At 47.2% G+C, this 23393-nt stretch overlaps 1 protein-coding gene across 4 annotated transcripts in view; it reads left to right on the top strand.

The window, feature by feature from the left end:
• BCL11B (BCL11 transcription factor B) overlaps window positions 1-23393 on the top strand; it is a 96125-nt gene that overhangs the window by 15029 nt on the left and 57703 nt on the right. The window lies entirely within an intron of this gene.

The raw sequence follows: 23393 nt of genomic DNA, 5'->3' as shown, positions 1-23393 counted from the left end.
CAGATACCCTTTGTCACATGCAGACCCACCGGGAAGGATCAAATCCCAACCCTGCTGAAGTCAGTGGAAAAATCCTCTTCCTACTCAGTGGGAAGAGGATTTGGCTGTGACTGCTAAAGCAAGGGTTCATTAAGTCCTTGCTTATTCCTTCTGCCGGGGTAGATGTCAGCTTCCTGGCCTGCACTGCTGCCTGTGCCGCCTGTCCGGGGTCTCCGCAGATGGCTGGAGCTGGGGGGGTGACGCCTCCATTCACAGGCACACCCCAAACGGGACTTTTGAATGAGGAGGCAAGAACTCAAGCTGGCCTGGGTGAGCAAATTGCAGGCATTTCTTTTTCTAAAACTTTCATACGTGGTGCAGTTAACATCCACTCAGCAGACCTCCCCAGCTCGGAGGCGAGCAGGCAGGTGATGGTGCCCACCTGGGCGAGCTGCTGTGCAGCGGTTTCTGCGGAGCACCCGGCGTGGGGCTGCTTCCGTCGCGCAGGGCGTTTCTCCCCTCTGCAGCGATGCGGTCCTCTGCAGCGGTGAAAGGCTGGCTCTGCTCCCTGCTAGTGAGGGGGGGGGTTGTGTTACACAGCAGGATGTCCCCTCAGACACGCCTTTTTTGTTCAAATCGACTGTATCCCATACAGAAGACCACTGGCAATTTGTCTTTGCTGCCACTATCCCGCTTTCTCTAGGAACTGTCCTATGGGATTAGATCTGATGGTCCAGGATCCTGCCTGTGGTAGAAGTGTTCCCATGAGGGGATCCCCAGAAGACTTGTGAGAGTCTCCAATCTTTACAATCGAAGCTTAAGAGTTTCCCGCTTCTAGCACTGGAAGTCTCTGAGTCAGTCCCTGGCATCCCTGTTGGACTTGACCTTAATATAAATGAGGATGTGGGCTTTGAACTGCTGTAGTCTTCAGACCTCCAGATGATCTGCCTCTTAGGAGAGGGCATATGCCACCCACTGACTACGTTGTTGTCTTCTAGGAATCTTTCGTGGGTGCAGTCACCATCTTAGCGTGGGGCAGGTGGTGGCTTTGGGGGTATTAGCAGTGGCAGCCTGTGCTGTAGTGTTGTAAGGAACCCTACTGTAAGACCTGACCCCATCCTTTCCCCATCCTTTTACATCTGTAAATGCATTTCTCGGCAGAGATGACTACCTCATGGTGTAGCAGCTTTGAGGGCTAGATTTCCTTCCCATTTGGTGGGAGCAGAAGAGAAGTATTCAGGACCTTCTCCTCGAGTCTGCTGAAGGCCTCCTCAATGGCGCTGAACACTTTCAATAGCTGTCGATCTCTGTGAGCTGATGGCGGTCAGCCCCTTGCAGAGGGTGCCCAGGCCTTAGTAAGGTTGGTCCAGGAGACCTGTGCTGTAGTTGCAGCCCAGATCTCATCTCTGACAAATCTGTGCCCAAGCTCAGCCCACAGTGAGATACCTCAATGGCTATAGCCAGCGCAGAGGGTGCTGTCCCATCCCAGCTTCTGGCAGTCAGCATTGATACAACTAACGCTTTTGCCATGTAGAAAATCTGCCGGGGAAGGGGGTGAAGGGGGACGTTCACATGTGGAAAAGGCGTAAAAAAATAAAAGCCAATCTGGAGCACCTCATCTCTTTCAGACTAAACTGAATATCGAGTGAAAATATGTAGGAAAGATTTTTGAATTGAGAAAAATAAAAGGGTTTATCATTTGACTGGCATTTTCTCAGCAGTGCACGGAGATAGGGACATCCTCTAAATAGTGCAGTAATAATGCTTTCTCAATTAGGAGCCCAGCTCCAAGATAAAAAGGTGCAGTGTCCTTCCATATTTTTTTTTAATAGCAGCAGATAGTTTTCAATAGTAGGATAAAAGCCTCATATTACAGCCATGGAGGGTAGCCATGAAAAACCCACAGAAGTCATTCACTGGAAAGGCTTTAGTGGGATATACCAAACCCCTTATTTATATTTCAATAGAAAGGCTTTCTGCATTAGCCAAGAAAATCAGAATCTGCATTTAACATTAAAGGTATTTCCCAGTGAGCGGCTGTAGAGCATTGTTGTTAGATTTGTTAAAAAAAGAGACTAAATACGATTTCATAAAAGGGAAACTTAATCTCTAAGGCAGCTTTCTCCCACCCCGCCACCCCCTCCCTTTATTTTTTTATTTTTTTGGTAATAATGCAACAGCCTACAGTATTTTTACTTTATATGTGACGAAAGATATTCTTAGCCTTTCTGTACTGCGACAGGAAGAATGAATTTCTTTATTCCACCAAGAAATATGTAAAATAATCCCTTAGAAGTATGGGGAGATATGTTTGTTCAAAGCATTTAAAATGTTATTTTAATCAAAGGCACAAAACACTCTACATGCTGTGTCAGCTAAAGGAGACCATTACATTTTAACAGCAAATCATGCTCTTTTTCCCCCTCCTAGCCAGCCCCCCCCTTGAAACTAACTTTTTTTTTTATTAAATAAAAAGGCAAAAAAGATTAAAGAATAAAAAAACTTCAGTGGCTCAAATGTATAAAGTCATTTAATATGGTGGAAGCATTAATTATTTTAGCTTAATTGAATTCTGAGGACTGCAGTAGTTGCATTTTTGTAGACAAGCTCTGTTTATTATTTCTTTGTGTAGATTAACAGTAAAGGAAACATAGATAACTTTCAGTTATTTATTGTAAAATAAATGTGTCAATTCATGTGTAAAGCAAGCTGTTCAAAGATAATTGAGTCTTTATATTTGAAGAGGGAAACCAGAAATCACCCACTCGCCACTCTGGCTCCCTGAAATATGCTGCCACTGCTGCTGCCCTCAAATAGATTTCAGCTCCTCTCCTTGATCATGTGTTATTTTTGTAGACCTTCTTATTTGGTCAAAATGATTTGTGCGGCCTTCTGCAGTGTGACTAAGCCGCCAAACCTTCCAGCTTCCCACGGCTGAGTGCAGCGAGGGTGCAGCACGGGTACGTTGAGTGCTGAGCTTGGCTCTGCCACTGCACCTCTCTTCCCTCCGGGCGTGAGGATGTTGGGATGCAGCACCGCGCCAAGCGTTCACCCTGGCGCAGGGGGTTCCGGAGTCCTGAGGTCTTTCCTCTTCTCTTTCTTTTTGCCATTCTTTCTTGTTAACTCTGCTTGCTCTGGTCACTGAATAGCTCGTGGACACACAAGAGACCGTGTCCCGCTTCTTTTTGAGGAAGGCAGGTAGGGCTCAGGAGTCTGCAAGAATCTGCATGCACGAAACACAAATCTCCAACTGACATTTCTAGATATCAATAGAGATAAAGGCAACTTTATCTCTGCAGTCAGCTTTTAAAGACCTTCTGATAACGAAGTCTGTCATCTTTTCCTGACTGGTAACTTGCAAATCCAAGCTTTTCAAGGCGCTTTCATTTAGTTACCACTGTCCGTGAGGTGTGTGGTAGCACGTTAGCTGGCACTGGGAGGACGTGACTTGCTTAGGAGCAGTCTGTCCTGTGAAGTCGTTTTTTTTTTTTTTTCGAATTGGCTGACCTGTTTGAAAATCAGTTCTGCCTCTTGCACAGAGGGTGTGATAGTATCGAACAGATGTACTTGATTGTCGCACAGCAAAACACAGCCAGGCCAATGAGTTGGCTAGGAGTTATCAGTCAGCGCTTCTTTCACTTCACCGCTGGCAGGTATTTTGGAAAAAATTAGACCACTGTTGTATCTTATACCTCTTTCTATCTTTCATATTTATCAGATCTTAGGCATAAGCGGGTGACCTGTCCTGGCTGAAGGAGGCCCTGGAAAGGTGGCTCCCGCTGTCCTTTGACAGACGGTATCTCCTGTCCTCCTCGTTGCCCTGCTAGGCTTGCGGGCCACCAGGCTGTTTGCCAGCAGGGCTCTCTGAAACGATCCAGATTAAAGAAGAAGTACCAGCCAGCTTGTTTTTAATGCCGCATGGTTTCAGAGAACCCTGGCAGAGGGGAGGGAGCCTCCGTGGGGCAGGGACCTCTTGGACAAGTCCTTCTCCAGCTTCACTGACTGGTCCGCACATTCAGGGCAGCATACTCTTGCGGACAGATAACCACACCAGCAGCAGAGGTTTTTTAAGACGGTGTAGTTAATTTCTGCAAAGATGGTGCTAGGAAAGCAGAGGGGGTTGATTGGAATTCCTTGTTCGTCCTGTCCCAGCCGCCAGTGCTGGGCTCCATACATTATGTACTTGTACTAGATGTGCACCGTGAAAAAAGGCTCCCTGTCAGAGGCAGGATTTAACTGCAACCCCTGCTCCACGAATGTTCATTTCAGCCTTTTGAATGGTAAAACTGCCAGTGAGAGAAACTAAATAACTCGCATGTGCTGGAAGCCAGAGATAAACACCGCCGCAGGTTGCCATGAAATAGGGTATTTGATATATTTAGAATTGTTATTTTTCTCCAAATTAAGATTAGTTAAATCCATGTGTGTTGTGTGAGTGATTGTTAACTCAATGGCATGGATTATCCTTTTTTCAAATCATGACAGCTAATTATTATTGCTGTCTACCCTGAGACATTCACTTACAATGTACCATTATGGACCCGTGCGCCCATATTAGCTGTAGGACTCAGCCAGCCATCGTGATGCCTTCACACGTGAGGGGACAAAAACGTGAGCTGAAACAACCCGAGGCCGGTGGCAATGATGTTGGGCAGGCTGAGGAGAGGCATCCTGAGCAGCAAGGAGCCGGCATGGGGCTCGGCGGCCGTCCCCTTCCCCAGGCCGCCATGGCACTGTGTCCTGCCGCCATGGCACCATGTCCTGCCGTGGGCACCTCCCAGGGCAGTGGGTCTTGCAGGAGTACCTTGTCAAAGCCCGGCCAGCAAAAACACTACGTGAGGAAGGAGAGGCTTCCAGAAGTGTGTGGTAACAGCGCCTGAGAAACCTGGGTCGTAGCTGCAATCCTTTTTGCGAGGCTTTTCCAGGCTTGTTTCTTCCCTCGTGTCTGCCAGGCTCTCCCTGAGCGCAGGGGAGTTACCTGGCCTCCTCCTCCTCTGCTGCTTCACCTGGTATTTAGCAACGTGTTTTGCTAATTGGTGTTGCTGAGCAGGATGAGGGGGGGGATGGTGACACATGGGAGGTGTTGACCGCCGCTCCTCTGAGAGCGGGGCTAACGAGCAAGCCTCCTGCCCCCCGGGACCTGGCTGCGGCCCTGGCTTTGGTCGCGGGGAGAAAAACAAGCAGGGTGATCTCACCCAGAGCCATGCCGGCGCCCGGGGAGCCTGGCTCTCCTCCCGGGACAGGGCACCCACTGCCCTCCCCTGGCTCTCTTCAAGCCTGAGGAGAGGCTGCCGAAATGTCGATGGCTTAAAGAGCTCAGGCTGCCAGTGCGGGCTGGTGGAGGCTCTCCGGTGGATGCGATCCCCTCCTTTAGAGGTCTTTAGGGGGGCTGGTGTGGAGGGCGGTAGGCACCCTGCTCATGCCAGCAAGAGTTAAAGGTGAGAAACTTGCCGGTTATGAAACCCTTTCTTCCCCTCGCTTGAACTCCACCGCGCCCATCTGGCATGGCTCCAGCGCCCTTTGCTGGGCCCCGGCCCGGGGGCCAGCGGCCAGCCTCTCCCCGCCACCATCTCGGCGTGCCCAGCCCGGGGTCCGGCCCCGCCAGGCACTCAGACCTTCCCGGCACCCGCCAGAGCCAAGCGCCAAATTAATTGCACCGAGTTTTAAAAGCAGACTGAAAACACCCCAAAACCAGCCCACTGAGGAATATCATGCCCTCCATTCAGCCTGCTGTAGGTGACCCTGCTTCGGCAGGGGGTTGGACCAGATGACCCACAGAGGTCCCTTCCAACCCCCGCCATTCTGTGATTCTGTGATTCTGTGAAAGCTATTCTCCCTCTCCCGGGCTTTAGCTTTTTGGTCTGTTCTGGTCAGCACTCTGATTTTCGTGGTTACTTTCTGCGCCCCGTCTGTGGTCCGCTGGACCCTGTGGGGCCGGGGCGGCGGGGGCCGGTGCCTGAGGAGCGGCGGGGACCTGGCTGGCCCCGCTTTCTCTGGGGGTGACTGCTCTGCCGCCGGCGGTGCCATGCCCAGACACACGGCGTGCCCGTTTGCCGAACGGGAGCTCGCTGCTGCTGTTTTCCCTTATGCTTCACCTCTCTTGGTGACAACCATCTTCGGTTTTATGTGTGACGACGCTAGGCACAACCTTTTGGACAGGAGTGCCGTTTTGTAGGCTGGTGAGAGGGGGTTTAAGAAGGTCATTCGGCACACGTGGGCAGAGTCTTCTCGCTCTGGGGTGGATGCGTATCAGGAGTCACTCTTTTAAGAGCAAAACTTTGCTTGTTTGCATCAGCTTGGCACTGCCGTTACCCTCTTAATGCAGTGGAAGCACTCTGAACTTACTCAGCGGTAGAACCCAGTCAAAATGTCACCCAACAAAGCGTTTTTTTTGCCTTTATTTGGGCCCTCTTGTGAAATTACTTGGGCCATGTGTGGGAGACCAGAAACCATGTGTACATCTCTGATTATTATTAGCATGGAATGACTAGTAGATTTGTTAGACAACACTAATAGTAAATGATGCACAGGCACTGGTCAGCCAGTCATTTTTCTTGACAACTTTGCGGGCAGCTGTTAGGAGCAAAGTAAAAGTAGTGCCCAACCATCCTATAAACTGCTTCGGCATTTGTGTGGTTGTGACTAATAGCCATAGGCGTGTGCTCAGTGGAGTATTGACTGCAAGAAAGGAGTTTGTGTGCGTTCACAGGGGATTTTTTCACTGGGATGTAGCTGAAGGAAAGCTGGTTGCGTGAAAGTACTGTAAAACAGAAAATCTCCCATATAGACAGAAAAAGTTGCTGTTCCTCTCTGACGGTGAATAAATACATAAAGGCACAGAAGTGGTTCCTGTGCTTCAGCAGGACAGAGGTGCTGCTATAGCATGAGGCTGCCTCCCTTCATGTCTTTTCCATAGATTGTTTTTCTTTCTCAGCCTGTGTTTGAACTGTGCTGCCTATGCATGCAGTGACCAAATCGGCTGTGACATAAAGGTTGAACCTTTCCAGGGTTTTTTTGGAGATTGGAACATTTTTCTGTCATAACTGGAGAAAAAAACCCCTGTGAAGTAATCATACTTTTTGTACAAGAAAGGCTTGGATTTCTATGTCGTGTCACATAACTTCAAAGGGCATAGATTTGGGGCTGAGTTTCAGCGCTGGCTTCGGTGGCTGAGTGGGAAGATGGGAGCCCGGAGGGTGAGAAATAGAGGAGAGAGGCCAGGTATAGGAATAAAACCATGTTTCTCGTCGGACAACGCTGGAAGCCCGGAGAAACTGGGTAGCTTTCGGCTTGGGAGACGCGCGTGCTCGCTTCAACATGAGCATCCTTTTCAGCATAGTTCCTTCTCCCCGTTCCCTCCCACCCTCCAAACGGTAATTGGTGGGCCGTGCGGTAGAAATGTTATAAAAAAAAAAAAAGGAAGAAAAAGTGGGTGGGTGGGGTATCTAGGGATTTGGTGTCTAAGCTCAGGAGTTAAGCCGGAAATCCCAGAGATGTAATGAAAACAAAACGGACTTTTCACTCGCGCTGTGGCATTCTGGCAGTCAGAACGCTTTCGTGAGCCAATGTTTTCATTGTAGGTTTTCTCGAGAGAAGTAGTGGAAACGAATCATTAACCCCTTAACAGGAACGAATGTGGTTGCTGCAGCGGGGAGAGAAGAGCCGCCTTGGCTCCCAGTTGCCACGCTGGAGAGCTTGGGAGTGTGTGTGTGTGTTTTGTGTGTAGCGGGGAAGGTGGGGTAGATACCGCTTGTAAGGAGTTTAATAATCTTTATGGCAGATGTGAAGTGGTTACTTAGTGGTTGTTGTTTTTTCCTCTTTGCATGTATGCCTTTGCAAAGAGATTTGGGCGCGATCAGTACAAACCACTCTTAAGCCCAACAGCTCTTAAACTTGCTCTTTCTTCTGGCATTTGGTAGCGTATTTCTTGAGTGAGAAAAGGGGGACTCTGCTCGCTGGTCCCTCGGCAGGGTCATAAAAGCTGCAGATGGAAAAGACCTACCAAGTAGCAGATCCCAGTTTTCTTGGAAAGTGGACATACAGGATGCATGTCTGTCGCAGACGTGCTACGTGTACAGCTTTAAATGTCCAGCAGCTTTGGATGGCGTTCAGCCTGACAGGAGTAAGCCCTTTAAAAACAAGGGAGTTTGGGGAGGAAGGGAGGGGGGAGCTATTAATCTAATTTACCTTAACAGCCACTTTTGGTGAAGAGATTGTGTATCCCTGTCCTCCATGCTCTGATTAGGCTGCAGTTTATTTCGATATTTTATTTCACCTTTTGATCACGGCTGGCACTTACCGTTATTTCTCTCTCCACTCTCTCATTAGGGTATTTTATCCGCACGTATTCTTGCAAGCAGCATAGAGCATCAGCTACCTGCTCTAGCTAAAAGGCATCTCATCTACCTTTTAGCATCTTGGAAGAGCAATTAAAATCATTTATACACCTTCTTCCAGCTGCCCTGGATCTTCCAATCCTGCTCTTGCGTGCAGGTTGTGGGACTCTGGGTGCTGTGCAGACTTTGGATGTAATTGCATAGCAGCTGCAGGGGGCTGCGTCTCTGGAGCTGACCTTGCTCAGTGCCTCTGGCCCCTGAATAGATATTTGCCTGCCTTCATCCTGCTTCGACAGCTCCCCCCCTCCGCACTGCAGCCCCTCGCTCTGCCCCGGCCCACTGCTCCTCTGCCCAGCGTTGGGAAGGCACCCGGCGGCAACGTGTGGGTGGCTGAAGCTAGCTGCCTTGGCAGTGAGCAGAGGCTGAGGAGAGCGTTGGTTCTCCTGCACGCCCCGGTTTGAAGAGGGGAAAAATAAGAAAGGAAAGAGAGGCTGCTGAATAAGTGATGGTTCTACATGTTTTTTATACCGCACTGCTTTCGTAAGGGTCATTTAAACAAGGTGGAGTGGTGGGGGAGGAGAGAACAGCAGACAGGGATTAAACAGCCCTCTTCTTCTTTTAAGACGTTTATTACTTTCAGAGTCAGACCTGTAGCCAGCTAATGTAACTGTAAAAGTCTCCTTTGAATTACTGGCGAGGTGCTCTGAAGTCGTCTATTATAGCTGATGTGCTTGCGTGCAGGCAAAATCCAGATTTGAATTTAGCACCAACTTGTTTTATTTTCTTTATTAAACCAACTCCAGGCTCATTTTTTCCTTTCAATACCAGCTTTTCGTTTCCCGTTTTCTAGAGTACCCTATTACTAGCTCATAAAAAAAGTTAGAAATGAAGGGAAGTTTCCTGAGCAAGAAGGAATTTTTTTTTTTTTGGCCTATTCCCCCTGCCCCCTCCCATGGCTTGGCCTGGAGCCAACCTGTCTTTCAACAAGTAGAGAGCCGTTCCAAGTTGAAATTTATAGAGCAGAGTCCAGGTTCAAGGGCTGAAGCCCGCCAGCAGCTCCAGCCTCTTTGTTACTGATTAATTCTGCAAGCGGTTCAGCTGGTTTGCTCACTTCTGCCCGCTCTTCACAGCATTGCAGCGCTTCCCAGCTGGCTGACGCTGCTTCCCCCCTTCTCTGTAGAGCAAGCCCCCAAATTCATTTTAACTCCCTGCAGTCCAAGCTGCACCACGTCGGCTTTATGGTAAAATTACAAAATATTCTTTCCCTCTGCTTTTTTTTTTTTTGTTTCCTCCCCACAGGTATTTTTAGGCATCTAGCGCTTCCCATTTCACTTCAGCTCATATTTACGATTGCTTCTTGGCATCGTTTGGAACCCAAGTTCGCAGGTTTTAATTAGTTTACTCAAATGAACGCAGCGGGGCAAAATAGTTTGTTTCAGCTTTACCTGCAAAGGATGTTTCCCGTCTCAGCGAGGGGGTTTCCCTCGCGGAGAGATTTGAAAGGCAGAAGTTTTCAAGTGGTCTCAATATGGGGCCCCGCAAGAGTGAGTGTGGGAGGTGAGGGGGAGAAAGAGCAGGAAGAAAAAAGGAGAAAAAAACCAAACACGACAAGGGTTTAGGAAAGTACCTTGAAACGAGGATGGTCCCAATCCTGCAACAAACTGGATGTCAGTGCATAACCTTATTGACGTCAGTGGGGGGTTTTGCCATTGGCTTTAGCGCAGGCAGGATTTTGTCCGAAGCCTGCGCCGAGCTGTAGGTTCGCCAATGGTCCTCTCGCCGTCAGCCAGATTACTGATGTGCAGAAAGTTAAGCGTGTCTGTGAGCGTTGGCAGGATTAAGATCTGTGCTGGTATTTTCAGACCAAGTGAAATGCATGTGGGAGGTTTTTAAAGAAGAAAGTACATGGGAGTTTTAAAAAAAGGAGAGTATAGCCGAGCCTGCCGTTTTTAAGTGCCTTGGGGAAGAACCTGGGTTGCTATTAAAAATATCGGAGGACTAATGTGTTACTAATTGTGACACAATTAACTCCTTAAAAGTATTCAGTTGTGAGTCCCAAGAAAATAAAAAGATGGGGATGAACAGCTAGAAATTCAGGCCTGCGTTTCAGTTTAAACATTTCTTTTTTATTAATTAGAAATAAAAGCAAGCCTAGAGGTTCACTTTACCGTGAATCTTGGTTACTCTGCTCCTAGAAGTCTACTTCTGGGTAGGTTCTTTAAAGAATTAAAAAAGAACAACAACAAAGAAAAGGAGCTCAAACCCAGTAGCTGTCTGAGACCCCTGTATGTGGCTTTACCACAAAGCTCTTAAATTCTTGTTTAAACATTTCTCCAGAGCTGTGACTCGGGAAATAAAAATGTGTGCTGTTTGTCTACAGCAGATTAAAAGTTTACCTTTAATGTGACAGTTTCTCAAATCTAGTGTCGGAAACATGCCCCTATTTTACGGTATTATGAAACAGGTCTGGAGCAGAAACAATATATTTAACTAAGAGAGAATGAGATAGAATTTGTGGGTTTCTTTCTGTAATGGTTTACAGCCAGAGACCTTTTCTGTGTCTGTCTCTGAAACTTTTGTGCATACAAGTGGTCAGCACATGTAAACCACGCTTTGAAATTTAACAGTTAACCTTAAAAAATCCGAAGTTCGGCAAAATGGAACTTTTTTTTTTAGTCTACGGATGGCTCTTTGTAATGATCTGGCAGAGGAATCTAAAGTTGGTTTTTTTTCTCCCAAACATTCATAATTTCAGCAGTAGAAAACTGAAGCACACCCGAGCTCTGAGGCGGCTTGCTCTCACATCTGCCTCTGCCTGTGTGCTGATTCCCTGGGGTCCCATTTATAACAATCTAACAAGATAGAATCTGCCTTTGAGTATCAGTAAATATGGCTAAAGATCACAAAACTGTACTCGTAATTGTTCAAGACTAAAAGGGAGAATATAGTGTTTGATTAATGTTTATGGTACAGGGCCTTCTTGTGGAAAGAAGTCAAAACAGTAACCCCCCCAAACCCGCTAAAAAAACCCCTGAGCCCCCACTCTGTCCCCGCAGACTGCACTGAAGGATGTTTAAGATGATGCATGTTATTTTTTGATTTGGAAGTTGATTGAGGATACCCAATCGGAGCTGTTTCTTGAAAGAGATGCATGATGCACCTTTCTGTTAGCAGCGCCAGTACACGGGAGTAAAGGAGGTCTTCGCTGGCCACCAGAAGCACCCATCCCTCAGGTCGGGGGGATTTCTGATGGTGTATTATCTTGGACTGGCCTCTTCCATACTGTGTCTGCTCTGTGGGTGAGGAAAAACACCCTCAATGCACCCTATATGACAATTAACATTCATTAGAAATATTTAAGCAGGGGGAGGCTACGGATGCAGTGGTGTCTCGGAGACCCTAACAAAGGCACCTGCTTGTGTTGGAAGGACTGACGCGCTGGATTGATGAGGTCTGTGTTAGCGCTGGAGCCTTGGGGCTGCCCAGGCCAGGGTCTGTGCCGGGTGACCGGCAGCTTGCGGCAGGCGTCACTGAGGTGGGGTGGGCTGTCCTCACTCCCTCCGCGGGAAGCTTGGGAACTCCTGTTGTCTTCGCTGATGGGAGACTTCCCTGCTGTCTGTAGAGGTTTATTTTTTAGAGTGATAGTGGGTGGAGAATGCGATACAGACAGATCTGTTTCTCTTTCATTAGCGCTTTTAAGACGCTTGTTTAAATGTGTTCGCTTGCTTTTCAAAAGGTAAATGTCAGTGTTTCAAATATCACTGTTAGCAACAACAACAAAAAATTTTAAAAAATAGGTCTTTGAAAAAGCCCAGGCCAGGACTTTGTTAAAATGCTGGTCTAGAAATGGCAAGGGTGACGCTGGACGTGCACAAAGAGGTAAAGATGCGGGGAAGAGCCGGCTGACGTTCAGGGCAGGTCCCTGCTGCAGGCTCCTGTGGGCCCCAGCCCATGGCAGGTCCTGCCCGGGGAGCCAGCGGCCGGGCAGAGCTGCAGCCAGCAAGCGGACTGGGTGCTGGGGACCTGCTGAGAGGGTGGCTGAGACTTTTGCAGTGAAAATCCCAGTTTCTGGGTACAGAGAGAAAAAGTGGAGGGGCAGGTGTGCTTATGCTCCAGCGGAGTTTGCTTCTTATGGAGGAAACAGCGTGGCCTTCCGGGCTAGACACTGGCTGGGGTGTGCAGAGCACTGTGCTAGCAGAAATATCACCCCAGCAGGCCATCACGGGAGAACCTTGGCACTTCCAAAACCACGCTTGAATGCTTCTGTTTCCCACCCGCCTGTTCCTACACTTCTCCCAGCCCTGGCTGTGTGATGGCAGTGCTGAGCAGAGCCTACACCCCGTCCCCAGTAACACTTCTCTAGGGCAGGTCTGCGTGGCTTGATGGGTAAAGCGCAGGAGACCATCAGCCCTTTCTCCAACCCTGCAATCCCACCTTTGTTCCCGGGAGTGCAGCAAGTCCAGGAGTTTTTAGTGCTCATTTCTGTCGGTTTTAAGCCTCATATCTCTTTGCCAGCACCAGCTTTAAACCGCCCGCAGGAGTTATGCAGATAGGCACTCTCATTTCTCAGATGAGGCAGAAAAGATGTGAATGGCTTGATTTTCCGAAGTGCTGGGCTGCGTCCAGTGGGGTCTCGGGGCAGCCTGCCATGCTCAGCACCCCTCTGGATGAGGCCACAAGCACTACCGTCCAAAATGACAGCGGGGAGCGGGTGACGGCAGCGGGGCTGTCGGCGGGAAAGCCTGCCCTCTGGTTCACTGCTCACCGCCCTACCCTTTTGTGTGTGCGTTGGTATTTTTGAACAAGCCCAAATCCCTCCGGGTCTCCATGCTGCTAGCAATTTCCCGCCTCCCGAAACTTCTCGGCAAAAGGGTTGGGTTAAACAAATGTGAAATCAAGGGCAGGGCACCGCGGACGGCGACGATCTCGCCTGTCCCCTCTCACCGCCGGGAAGGATGGATGGAGGATGGGAGGCTTCATGCCACTTCCCGGAGCCTCGGCAGCGTTGCCACTGCGGGCATGGCGCCAGAAGATGGCTTCTCCCTCGTAATTGAATAAGGATCTAAGGAAATTTCACTTGCGAGCGTGCGATAAGGCCCTTCCCCGCACGGGGAGATGGGAGCCCCGGAGCCGGGTGCCTCGGGCAAGAACCCGTCCGAGTTTGGCTCCGTTGGGACGAGGATGGGAGCCCTTGCTGCCGCCACCACGGGTGCTGGTCCCAGGAGGAGCCAGGACTCCTCCGCGCTGCATCCCCGCAACTGGGCGCTGAGGAAGAGGAGGAGGAGGCAGGGGGGAAAGGGGGAGGGGGAGAAAAGAAAAGATCTGTGACAAAATCATGCGACACCCACGTAAATATTGTTTGTATGAATTGGGTCCTTCATCTTTTGTTAGCAGCAGCTTGTTAATTAACAGCAGATTAGTGCTGCTTTCTTCTGACACATGAATATATTTTGGGCTAGAAAATACTTGTACTCTATAAAACTGTGTGACTGAACAATTCAGAAAGTACCAGCGGAGCGCCGTAATGGATTCCCTTTTCATCCCCTCCCCCCCGCCTCCTCCTCCTCCTGCTCTAAATGCAAGCAGATTTCTGCAGTCTAGTGCAGAAGAGACATGTTAAACACAGCTAAATAAATCATGTTTACTCTTGGCGTTCTTGGTAGTGAAAAATCTGTTGGCTGTTTTTACTTCCTTATTTCTCAGCATTTGCTTCCTACCTGTTTTTGAGCCCGTGCCCAGAAATAGTAGTTTTGTCAAACGAGCGGATTATGCCAACCAGCAGTTCTCTCTGCCAAGGAAGCTGCTGGATCGCAAAACCCGGTGACTTCTTTCTTACAGTGACACTGAAATTCTCCCCCTTCCTCCCTCCCATATTAGAATATAAAATAAAAGTATTAAAATCTGGAGAAGGAGAAAATGTAACCGGATTCTGGCAGTTTAAGAGCCTAGATTAGGAAAGTTTAACTTCTGTTCCAGAAGCCTGCTTTAAGCTGTTTGGAGGTGAAATCGCTGGAGATAGCAATAATAGGAACCAGACATCTTCCTTTTCTCGTTATCATTCCTTGTCCTGTTCCCCCCCACAAATGGGTGTGGGTTTTGTTTCAGCATTGGGTTTTTTTTTCCCTCTACAGAGAGCTTTGCAGCTGGGAGCAAGAGGTAACTAAGCCTTTATTTTAACCAAGTCAGCTTGTGAGCTCTGCTGTTGTGGCCAGTGGGAGAGCTCTGGTTATCGAGGCCGAATTCAGCTCCTGACCCTGCACTCCTGAGCAGCCCCGTAAACCTCTTGCCTGAGCGAGGGCTGCCGAAGGGGCTGAGCTCCCTTTGGAGGGAGGGCTGAATGCAGACGTGAGAAAGCTGTGCATGGCTATATGTGCATGTGTGTGTATGTATGCATACATGTATGTATGTGGCACATCTGCTGTTGTCAGCAGAGCTGTGTCGAGTGGAGGGGAGTGTAGCCCTAGAGGTAACCAACTCCGTTTTGATGCAACCCTGGGTATTGGGCGCTCCGCTTTGACCTCAGGTGGCAACATCTTCGCCTGGACCCATCCTCCTTGCTGCTCTTACCCCACATGTCAGTGATCCCAGATGTGACTGTAACATGAATTACGAGCCTGGTGAACTCTCCCTGTTTGGTTTTAAAATTAGAAAAAAGATCCTTTTTCCCATCAGAGCTTTGCATGTATTTACTCTTTGATCACATTGGAAGGGCCTTATCCTGTCTCCAGAGGAGCTTTAGTTCTGCTTTTTGTGGTAACAGGGATCTGGCCCGTGCTGAATATTAGCATTTTAATAGCTTGCTTAAAACCCCGTTGCTGGTACACTCGCAGGGCTCCCGGCACGAGGAAAGTCCAGCTCTGGGGTTTTGCAAAGCGATGTTGCAGGCTGCGATGCCTGCTGAAAGAGAGGAGCGGGGATGGCCCATTTGTCATAGATTATTAGTATTGTCAATAATAACATGTCTACAGAAGCCAAATTAATTCCTTCTTCCACTAAGCTAAGTCCAAGAAATGCCAGATCAGTTTCAGAACAGGGGAAAAAATAAACAGAATCAAAGTTTGTATGTTATGACTCCTCTGAATTTCTGGTGGGAATACTCTGCGATAGAAATGATATTTCCATAGAGGCTTTGGCTGCCAGTTTGCTTAATTACATTAAATAGTGGTATAAACCTCGGCAGAACATAAACCTCTGTTACAGCCAGTCATTAGAATATTGAATCATGAGGAATAATGATACCAGTGCTAACATATTATAACAGTCTTTATTATATTAGTGATTGAAGTGTTATTTAAAAAATAAGGTTTGTTGTAGCGGTTTAGGTGTGCATGCATATTTTCTCTGATCACCTATTAGGAGACTGAAGACAGGATTTGAATTTATTACAGGGAAATAAAAGGCTTGCTTAGAGGAAGAACTGCTAGATCGCTGCTTATGATTTTACAATTTGATTTCGCTTGTCCTTAAGCAAGGTTCATAATGCTAACTTCGGAAATGCCATCTACATCTAGAAAATTAGGGTTAAAAGGACTACTTTGTTGAAACTAATTACAAGCTAGTTCAATTTTTTAGTTGGTGACATTTTAGAGATTTTCTTGTAATGCAAGAGGTTATAGAAAGATTTGGTTAGACTGTGATATACGGCAATAAGCTGCCGTTTGAATATACTGACATTTTCATCAGAAACAAAACAAAAACCCACTAGCTTTTATTTTACTGGGGTGATAGGTATGAATTTAATATCACTTCCTCATCCTGACCATGAAGGTTTCAAGGAATTCTTTTGCTTCACCTCTGTTTTGTTGTTCGTTTTTTTTTTTTTAATACACTTTCGTGGGTAATCGACTTCAGCTTCCATTTCAGACAGACCTGATAATAAAAAGCCTTTTTGTGCCTTATACTTTTATCTTACGGAGAAGGATGCTATTCTGTACAAATAAACGGATGAATTGGGAGGTACGGGGGGAACTGGTCCAGAAAAATATACCTCAGAGAAAATGTCGTGTACATAGAACGGTTCTTGGTTTCTGGTAGCTGGCTTTGCTCTTATTTTCGTGTCATAGTGAAAGAAGTAAGGGATTCTTTATAGACTCTACTTGTGTTTTTCCTCTCCTGGTGTAGGGTTCAGTTACGCTGTCTAATTCATGCTTATGACTGGCCAAATTCTGCTTGCATCCAAGTGTTTGCGTGAAACTTCTCATTGTGCTATTTAGCAGCAGGATTGGGCGCAGGTTGGCAACGAGCTTCCTTGTGCAGACGAACTGTCGGTTTATTATTGCCCTTTTTAAACTTACATTGTAGTCTGAACTACATTGCTGGTTTATTTGTCTGCTTTCTTTCGTTATTTAAAAGCTGGCTAATTTTATAGCCTCTTTTCTATTCAGAGAGCTTTATTTACTCAGTTGTGCTGGTGTCCGGTACATTCAGGACTGAAACTTTAGGTCCTCAGGGTTTCACTCGTTTGGTGGATTGTTTTACCATCTCCAGCTGATTGCTCCGCTCATTTAATTTGACAGATTCAGTTATCAGACTTGGGCCCGCTTGTACGCACACAGCTGGATTGCTTTTCCCCCGAGAGATCCAAAACTCAAAGGGAATCCTCATTTTAAAAATCTCTGTTGCTTTTCCCACCCCTCACGGTCGCTTGCCCGGCTTTGCTTGTTGAAGTTTGCTCGGTGTTAGTGAAATGCGCTGCTGAGTGTGAATGTGCTCCTCGCACAAGGGAAGATTTGCAAATTAGAAACGTGCATGTTAATGGGACCCGCCCCTCCAACCGCTGTCTTCTTACTTGAAGTGTATCCTATGCGTTCACACTAGGCAGGTAGACTATTTTTCACACTGAAATTCAGCACTTACGAAGTGCCTACACTTACACTGCTTTTGGCAAGGGATGAGCCAAAGAAACAGGAGCTGTGATTCTCTCCCAAAGCTAATTGTGTCTGTATATTAAGTTTGTCCATCTGTGCTTTGCAGGGACATCGGCATCATCTGATGGTCCTCCTTCGCGTTTCCAGCAGTGAAGTAGTTAACAGTGCTGCTGCTGCTGAATATATTGCTGTTACAGTCCTTTTAGTTTCCAGGACCTTTAACGAAATCAGGTGGATGTCATTAGCTGATTTTCACAGATGGGGAGACTGAGGCACAGAGGGGCAGAGTGACTTCATCTGCCTCTCTTTCCCCAAGTTCCCTCCCCTTCCAGGAACTGTTTTTGCTGCCAAACAGCTGAAGAGTTGCTAAAGCCTTATCCTACCTGATTCTGCCAATGATTTTTTTTATATATATTTTTTTTTAGTGTGGGCTAGGGAAAAAATTCAAAAATACTAGTAGAAGGCAAACTTTGGAGCAAGGAGGAGATGCTTAGCTGAGCAGCAAATCCTGCTGTTGTCTTTCCCAGAGGCCGTATTCTGCCCGAGGATACGTGTGTGCCATGCAGCGTCTGCAGGTGTAAGCAGGGCTCAGTCCCGAATGGCCAAGGCAGAGGAGAAGTCCACCGCTGTTACAGCCTCCTGCCTATCTGGGGCTCTTCCCTGGCCACTTCATTTTAGCCTCTGGACCGTGGTTTTGTGGTCAAGCCCTCAGATGATTTGTAGTGGTATTTCTCTCACTAGCTGCCTGTATATATTATTTGCCCTTTGGAAACAGCCCTTTCCATCCACTGAGTTCCTTTATTTATTTCAGGGCATGTTAAATTGCTGCAGTCATCTGTTGGGGTGGTTGTATGCCGGAATATTCGCTGGTATGTAGAAATATTCACGGTATAATCAGGACTAAAAATTTTAATCCCCACAAGGATTTTTACAGCCATTGAAACTCCCCAGGACTCAATTACAAGAGTTGGGGAACAAACTTGGGAAAACTGATGAACTGTTTATTGTCAACCCTTTATGCCTTTTGGAAAACAAAGTCCACAAATCAGTGATTATTCTTATTTGTTGGTTTATTGCGGTAGCTGCTGGACGTTGCAGCTCCGGTCAGGGCACCATTGTGTTAGGCACTCTGCACCCCCGGAGCAAGAGCTGGGCTCTGCTTGGAAGCGTTTTGGGGCTCAACAGGCAAGACGGGCAGAGGGTGGGAAGGGGAAAGCCAAGGGCGGCTCGTGCCCTGGGGGGTGCACCCTGGCACCCTTCCCAGCCCGGAGCTCCGTCTGCAAGACCATCCTCCTGAGAGAGGAGAATGCTCTGCTTCCCTGTGTTAAATCATGTCTGCTGATATGCTGAATTTGCTTATCCCCCATGATGTTTGAGGCCCCGTCCTGCCGTTGTTTCCCCTCCTCTCACTCTTGGTTGCTCTCGTAGCAGAGGGAAAGGGTTGTCCTGGGGCAGAGCTTTGCCTCGGTGGGGTGGGCAGAGGGCACGGCGGGAGGAAGCGATCGGTGCAGTCCTTTTACTGGCGCTTTTAGTGGCGGTGAGCCACGATGATTCAGTTTTTCCCATAGTTTCATGTTCAAAGTGCAGAATAGGGGCCAGGAGCAGATTTGGATGAGTATTAGGTGGGATGGGGGACGGGTGGTCCTGCAGGAGCCCCTGGGGAGACCCGGCTTACAGGGATGCTGCCGATGCTGCCGTGCAGTACCTGGATGCTCCCGCCAGCCTCCCATCCCAGCCCCCGAGCGGGTCCAGCAACAACCCACACCCTCATTTCCTAAAAGACAGGTTTTGGCACTGCATAAGCAATCTTGCAGGTGTAGTGTGGGCTACTTCTGGGAATCCACATGCGCTCTTCGGTAAGTAGAAATCTCCATGGCCTGCCCTCAGTGTCTGCCATGCACAAATATGTGGACAGCCTAAAATATGGATTTTTGTGCAGTAAGAAGAGTTGCATGCTCAAAACAGGATATTTAGATACATTAGGATATTTATTAACCACACTGGGTGTTGCAAGCTCAGTTTATTTATCTTTGTAAAGTGCTTCCAGATCTTTGCATGGAAGGCACTAGAGAAATGAAAGGCTTATTATTATTATTATTGTTATTATTGTTGTTGTTGTTGTTATTATTATTATTACAGCATCTAACTACTGACAGGCAACCACAGCTGCAAGCTCAATTCAAGCCACTTAAATTTAGGGGCTGATTTTTACAATATTGACTTTTAATACTTTTTCCCATTGACTCCATATGCTGAAATGTGTGTTCACCTGCCCTGCTGAAGTATCATTATTCTCCAGAAATATGTAAATGGGTTTCTTTTAAAGAAAGGAAGAAAAAGTGGCATAAATATCACGTATTCACATTTATATGGTAGAATTCAACTGCTGTTTAAGAAGGACTTCAAAGCAACCAACTGTATGAGCTGGTAGTCGCTTCTCTGTCATTAAAAAGGAAAATGCATTGATTAAAGTAAAGCCAAGGAATCTCATAGACAAAGGATAACATTTATGGTGTTCAAGGGTCTGACACGAGCAGCCCAGGAAACGGAGAGCTGAGTTTCACAGACAAGCGTTTTAATCCGTCCGGTTGTGCACAGCTCCTGCCGCGTGTGCCTTATGTAATCTCACACTTCGCCCGCCCACGCACACCTAGAGACAACAGGCAGCTTCGAAAGGTCTTGGCAGTGCTCAGAGGAGAGACTCCCAGCAATACCCCTGCATGGTGTTTAACCTCATCTTTACTTACTTACAGTTAGGTGTTTCCTTTTTTTTTTTCCTGCTTCCCTTCTTTTTTTTTTCCCTTTTCTTTCCTGTGATACATCAAGGGTGGGTATTTTTGTATCTCCAAAAATGGAGCAGATATGGGGGGAAAAATCCCATTAGCTCCATGATGTGTTTTCATGGCAGCTCCGGAGGTTCCGGTCATGGCCGTTTTGTGTATTTTGTAGCACTGTCCTCATGCTGTTGTGATTTTTTGGTGGTTTTTTGTTTTTTTTTTAAGTAAAGTTTTAATGTTGCATTCTGAAGACACCAGCTAATTGTTAAATGGTACCTAGACTATGCTTTCTTTAGATTTTAAAATAAGAAACAATTAACCAGAGGTTTTTAAAGAGCTGCAGAAAAGCCAAACAGGCCTGTGAAACCCCAGGATCTAATAACAAAGAAGGTGAGTCGCTTTTCCAATGCCGTAAGAGTTTGAAGGCATCCTTACTCTGGCTTTTGAGTAACAGAAAGAGCCCAACCACATTTCATCCTGGTGTAAGGTAGCCCTTAAGTTAACTGTTTTTCCAAAAAAGACAAAAAAATAAAGGACGTTGCTGGCTGCTAATTAGATGTATTTTAACTGCAAAGTCATTTTAGCAGTTAATATTGTTATTATGTGTTTCAGTGTGACTCCTTAGTGAAGCTATTAAACTGTGAGAGCCTGAACTTATCAGACATTTTGTAGCGTGGATGGATTTTTGTACTCTTGTTCAGAAACCTGTGGGGAGTGGAGCACCTTTCTGGCTCAGACGAGGAAAACACATTTCTTGCCAACTGATTACCAGGGTGGGCAGCTGAGACCTCTTTGCACCCTCCTTTTGCACTTTTTTTTTTTGTTGTTCTTTTCCCCCTGCCAATAATATTTCTTCTTTCTGTTGCACTCCTTCCCTACTCTCCCAGACAGTGATCGAGCCCCGCAGTGCACCCTTGAGCCGAGGAAAGGGATGTAGCAGCAGGAATCGATCTCAGTTATTTCGGGATACTTTCGCCTCCTGACTGTTGTATACAACAAGTTGGCAGTTCTCAGTAGCCGGGAGGCTCTCAGCGTCAGGCAGGCTCCTGCTTTTGAAAAGCAATAGCCCACAGCAGACGGTGGACTTGGCCATCATTTTCCTATCGGTTTCTCACCCAGGATTCTTACTTCGTAATTGCTGGGTTGGGTTTCTCAGGGTTTGGGTTTTTTCCTTCATCTTCTTGTATTGGTTGCTTTTATTTTCCTTCGTAACTAAAACAAAGTGACTGATACAATATCCAAACTGGTGAAGAATAAGGGGATTTTTTGTTTCACCCTATATTTGCTCTGATTTGAATTGGGTTATCTGCCTATCTTGTTTATGAAATTTTGTGCTGTCTTTTCCGCACAGACTGTGACTCCCAAATCTTCCACAGCTCCATTTCCATATTCCTGCGTGCTTGTTCTTTGTTAATCACTTGGCAAGTGCTTATTTGAATATTAAAAAATTCTTTAATCATCAAAGGCAGGAGCACAGCTTCATGAATATTCATATTTTTTTCCTCCTCAGACTGGATTCTAGTTCATTACCCTGCAGTAAAGCCAAACAGTCATCAATCGCGCTCATTACAGCCGCTGGCGTTTTGATTGGCTGCCTGCTGCTGGTAGCCCGCGTCCCCCATCCTCCCGCTCTCCTCCATGAGCTGTCGTGTACCTGCCAACAACAACAACAAAAAATATATCAACAATGCAAGAATAAATTTCTCCGGTTGAAAAACAACTTTGCAAACTTGTCAAACACTCCTCGTCACTTTTTTTTTTTTTTGGTTTTACACCAAAAAATTAAAAAAAAAAAAAAGAAGGGAGAAACTTGAGCTTTAGAGATGAATATTTGTCAAGAGAGTTGACGTAAGTTTCATTTGCATAATGACTTTGTACTTCTGCATTAATAAAATTTGCATATGAAGCCATGTTAATTACTCCTGATCATGCTTTTTGCATTCATGCATAGTAATTTTCTCCGACTTGTGAGAATTAATGTCTTGGCATGGGGGGAGGAAGGGGGGGAGCTGGGGTACTGTCAAATTTCTGTGCCAGTGCCCCTCACTCACACTCTTTCTCCTTCTGGCTCACCACGTCGCTGTTCTTGATCTATGACTCATTTATGTATTATCATTCGAAATTCTTGGGAGAATGAAATGTATCAATTCAAAGGGAATCCTTGTCTGCCAAAAAAAAAAATCCTTGAGCAAAATATAACAAGAAATCCCTTTCCCGTCCTCCTCCTTCTTTCCCCGGTGCAGCCTTTCCATTTCCAGCTCGAGCAAAGTTTTAGCCTTGGCATCGGAAGGTGGTGCAGGGCAACGGCTCCAAAACCGCTGTGTGTGTGCTGGGGGAAGAGGTGGAGGCTGCTGTGCAGGTGTATCTAGCTGGGCGCCGGACTCCCTGCGTGAACGCGTATCGTGGCGTGTCTGCCTGTACCATGGAGTCCTTCTGCCTTTCCTGGGGAATGCCGTATGTGCCCGCCACTGGCAGGGTGTGCATGCGCTGCTCTGCTAGCTGCTGCTGGAAATGTTGGTGTGTGTGTGTCTCTATACGCTTGGGGGGTGTGTGTGCGTACACGTGTGTGTATGTGCACGTTTCCTTCATCACGTTTGGTGTCTGTGCAAAACGACGTGGTGGAAAGATAATAATCCCAGGTGGGAACAGTCCGCATGAGATGGTGCGATACAGATGAGACAAGTCGTTTTAGGAGAAGCTTGGAAAAAAATCTGTTGGAAAGATTAGTGAATAGATCTGTCTTTCACTTTCGGATGTGTCTGTTCAAAGCTGCTGCAACGGTACGTGTAAAAGCCGTCTCGAAACCCCTGCAGTACTCTCCCTGAACGCGACGGGCGCGGGGCAGGGACGAGGCTGCAGCCTGCACTCTGAATTTGTAGCCATACGCTGTTTGAACAGATGTTTTTCTTTTTATTGAAAGCGAGTTTTTTAATAATGGAGCTAAGCTTTAGTCTCTAACCAGCTATTGATTGATTTTCCATCACCAGACAGGCACAGAGACACACACAGAAAAACTTGGTTCGTGCCCCGTGAAGTGGCTCACAGGTCTGCCTGTGCACCTGCCTGTCTGCCTGGGCACAGATGCCCACCCAGGCACCCACCCAGGCAGGCACACAACGCCCCCAGGGACGCACCAGCGACCCGGCTACGTTGGGTCCACACATGCGACGTGGGATGTAAAGGAAGATCTCTTACATTGAGATCGAATCCCCTGATCTGAACCGCGTGGAGGTGGGACATTGTGAATGCTGCTTGTGGCTCCATCTTCGTGCTTTGCTCAGGGACTTTTCTGCAGATGTGCCAGAGAAGCGTGGTGTTTTACATATACCATATCATATGGCCAGTCATGCCTAGGCTCAGGGAGAGGGACAACAAAAGGATGCAATTTGTGCCTTGATTGTGGTTTTTGTCATGTTCATCTAGGCTCTTATGCT

Source organism: Opisthocomus hoazin, chromosome 7, assembly GCF_030867145.1.
Source record: "Opisthocomus hoazin isolate bOpiHoa1 chromosome 7, bOpiHoa1.hap1, whole genome shotgun sequence".
NCBI lineage: Eukaryota > Metazoa > Chordata > Aves > Opisthocomiformes > Opisthocomidae > Opisthocomus > Opisthocomus hoazin.
Note: the sequence above shows the minus strand (reverse complement) of the source record. Positions and strands in the feature narration are given on the sequence as shown.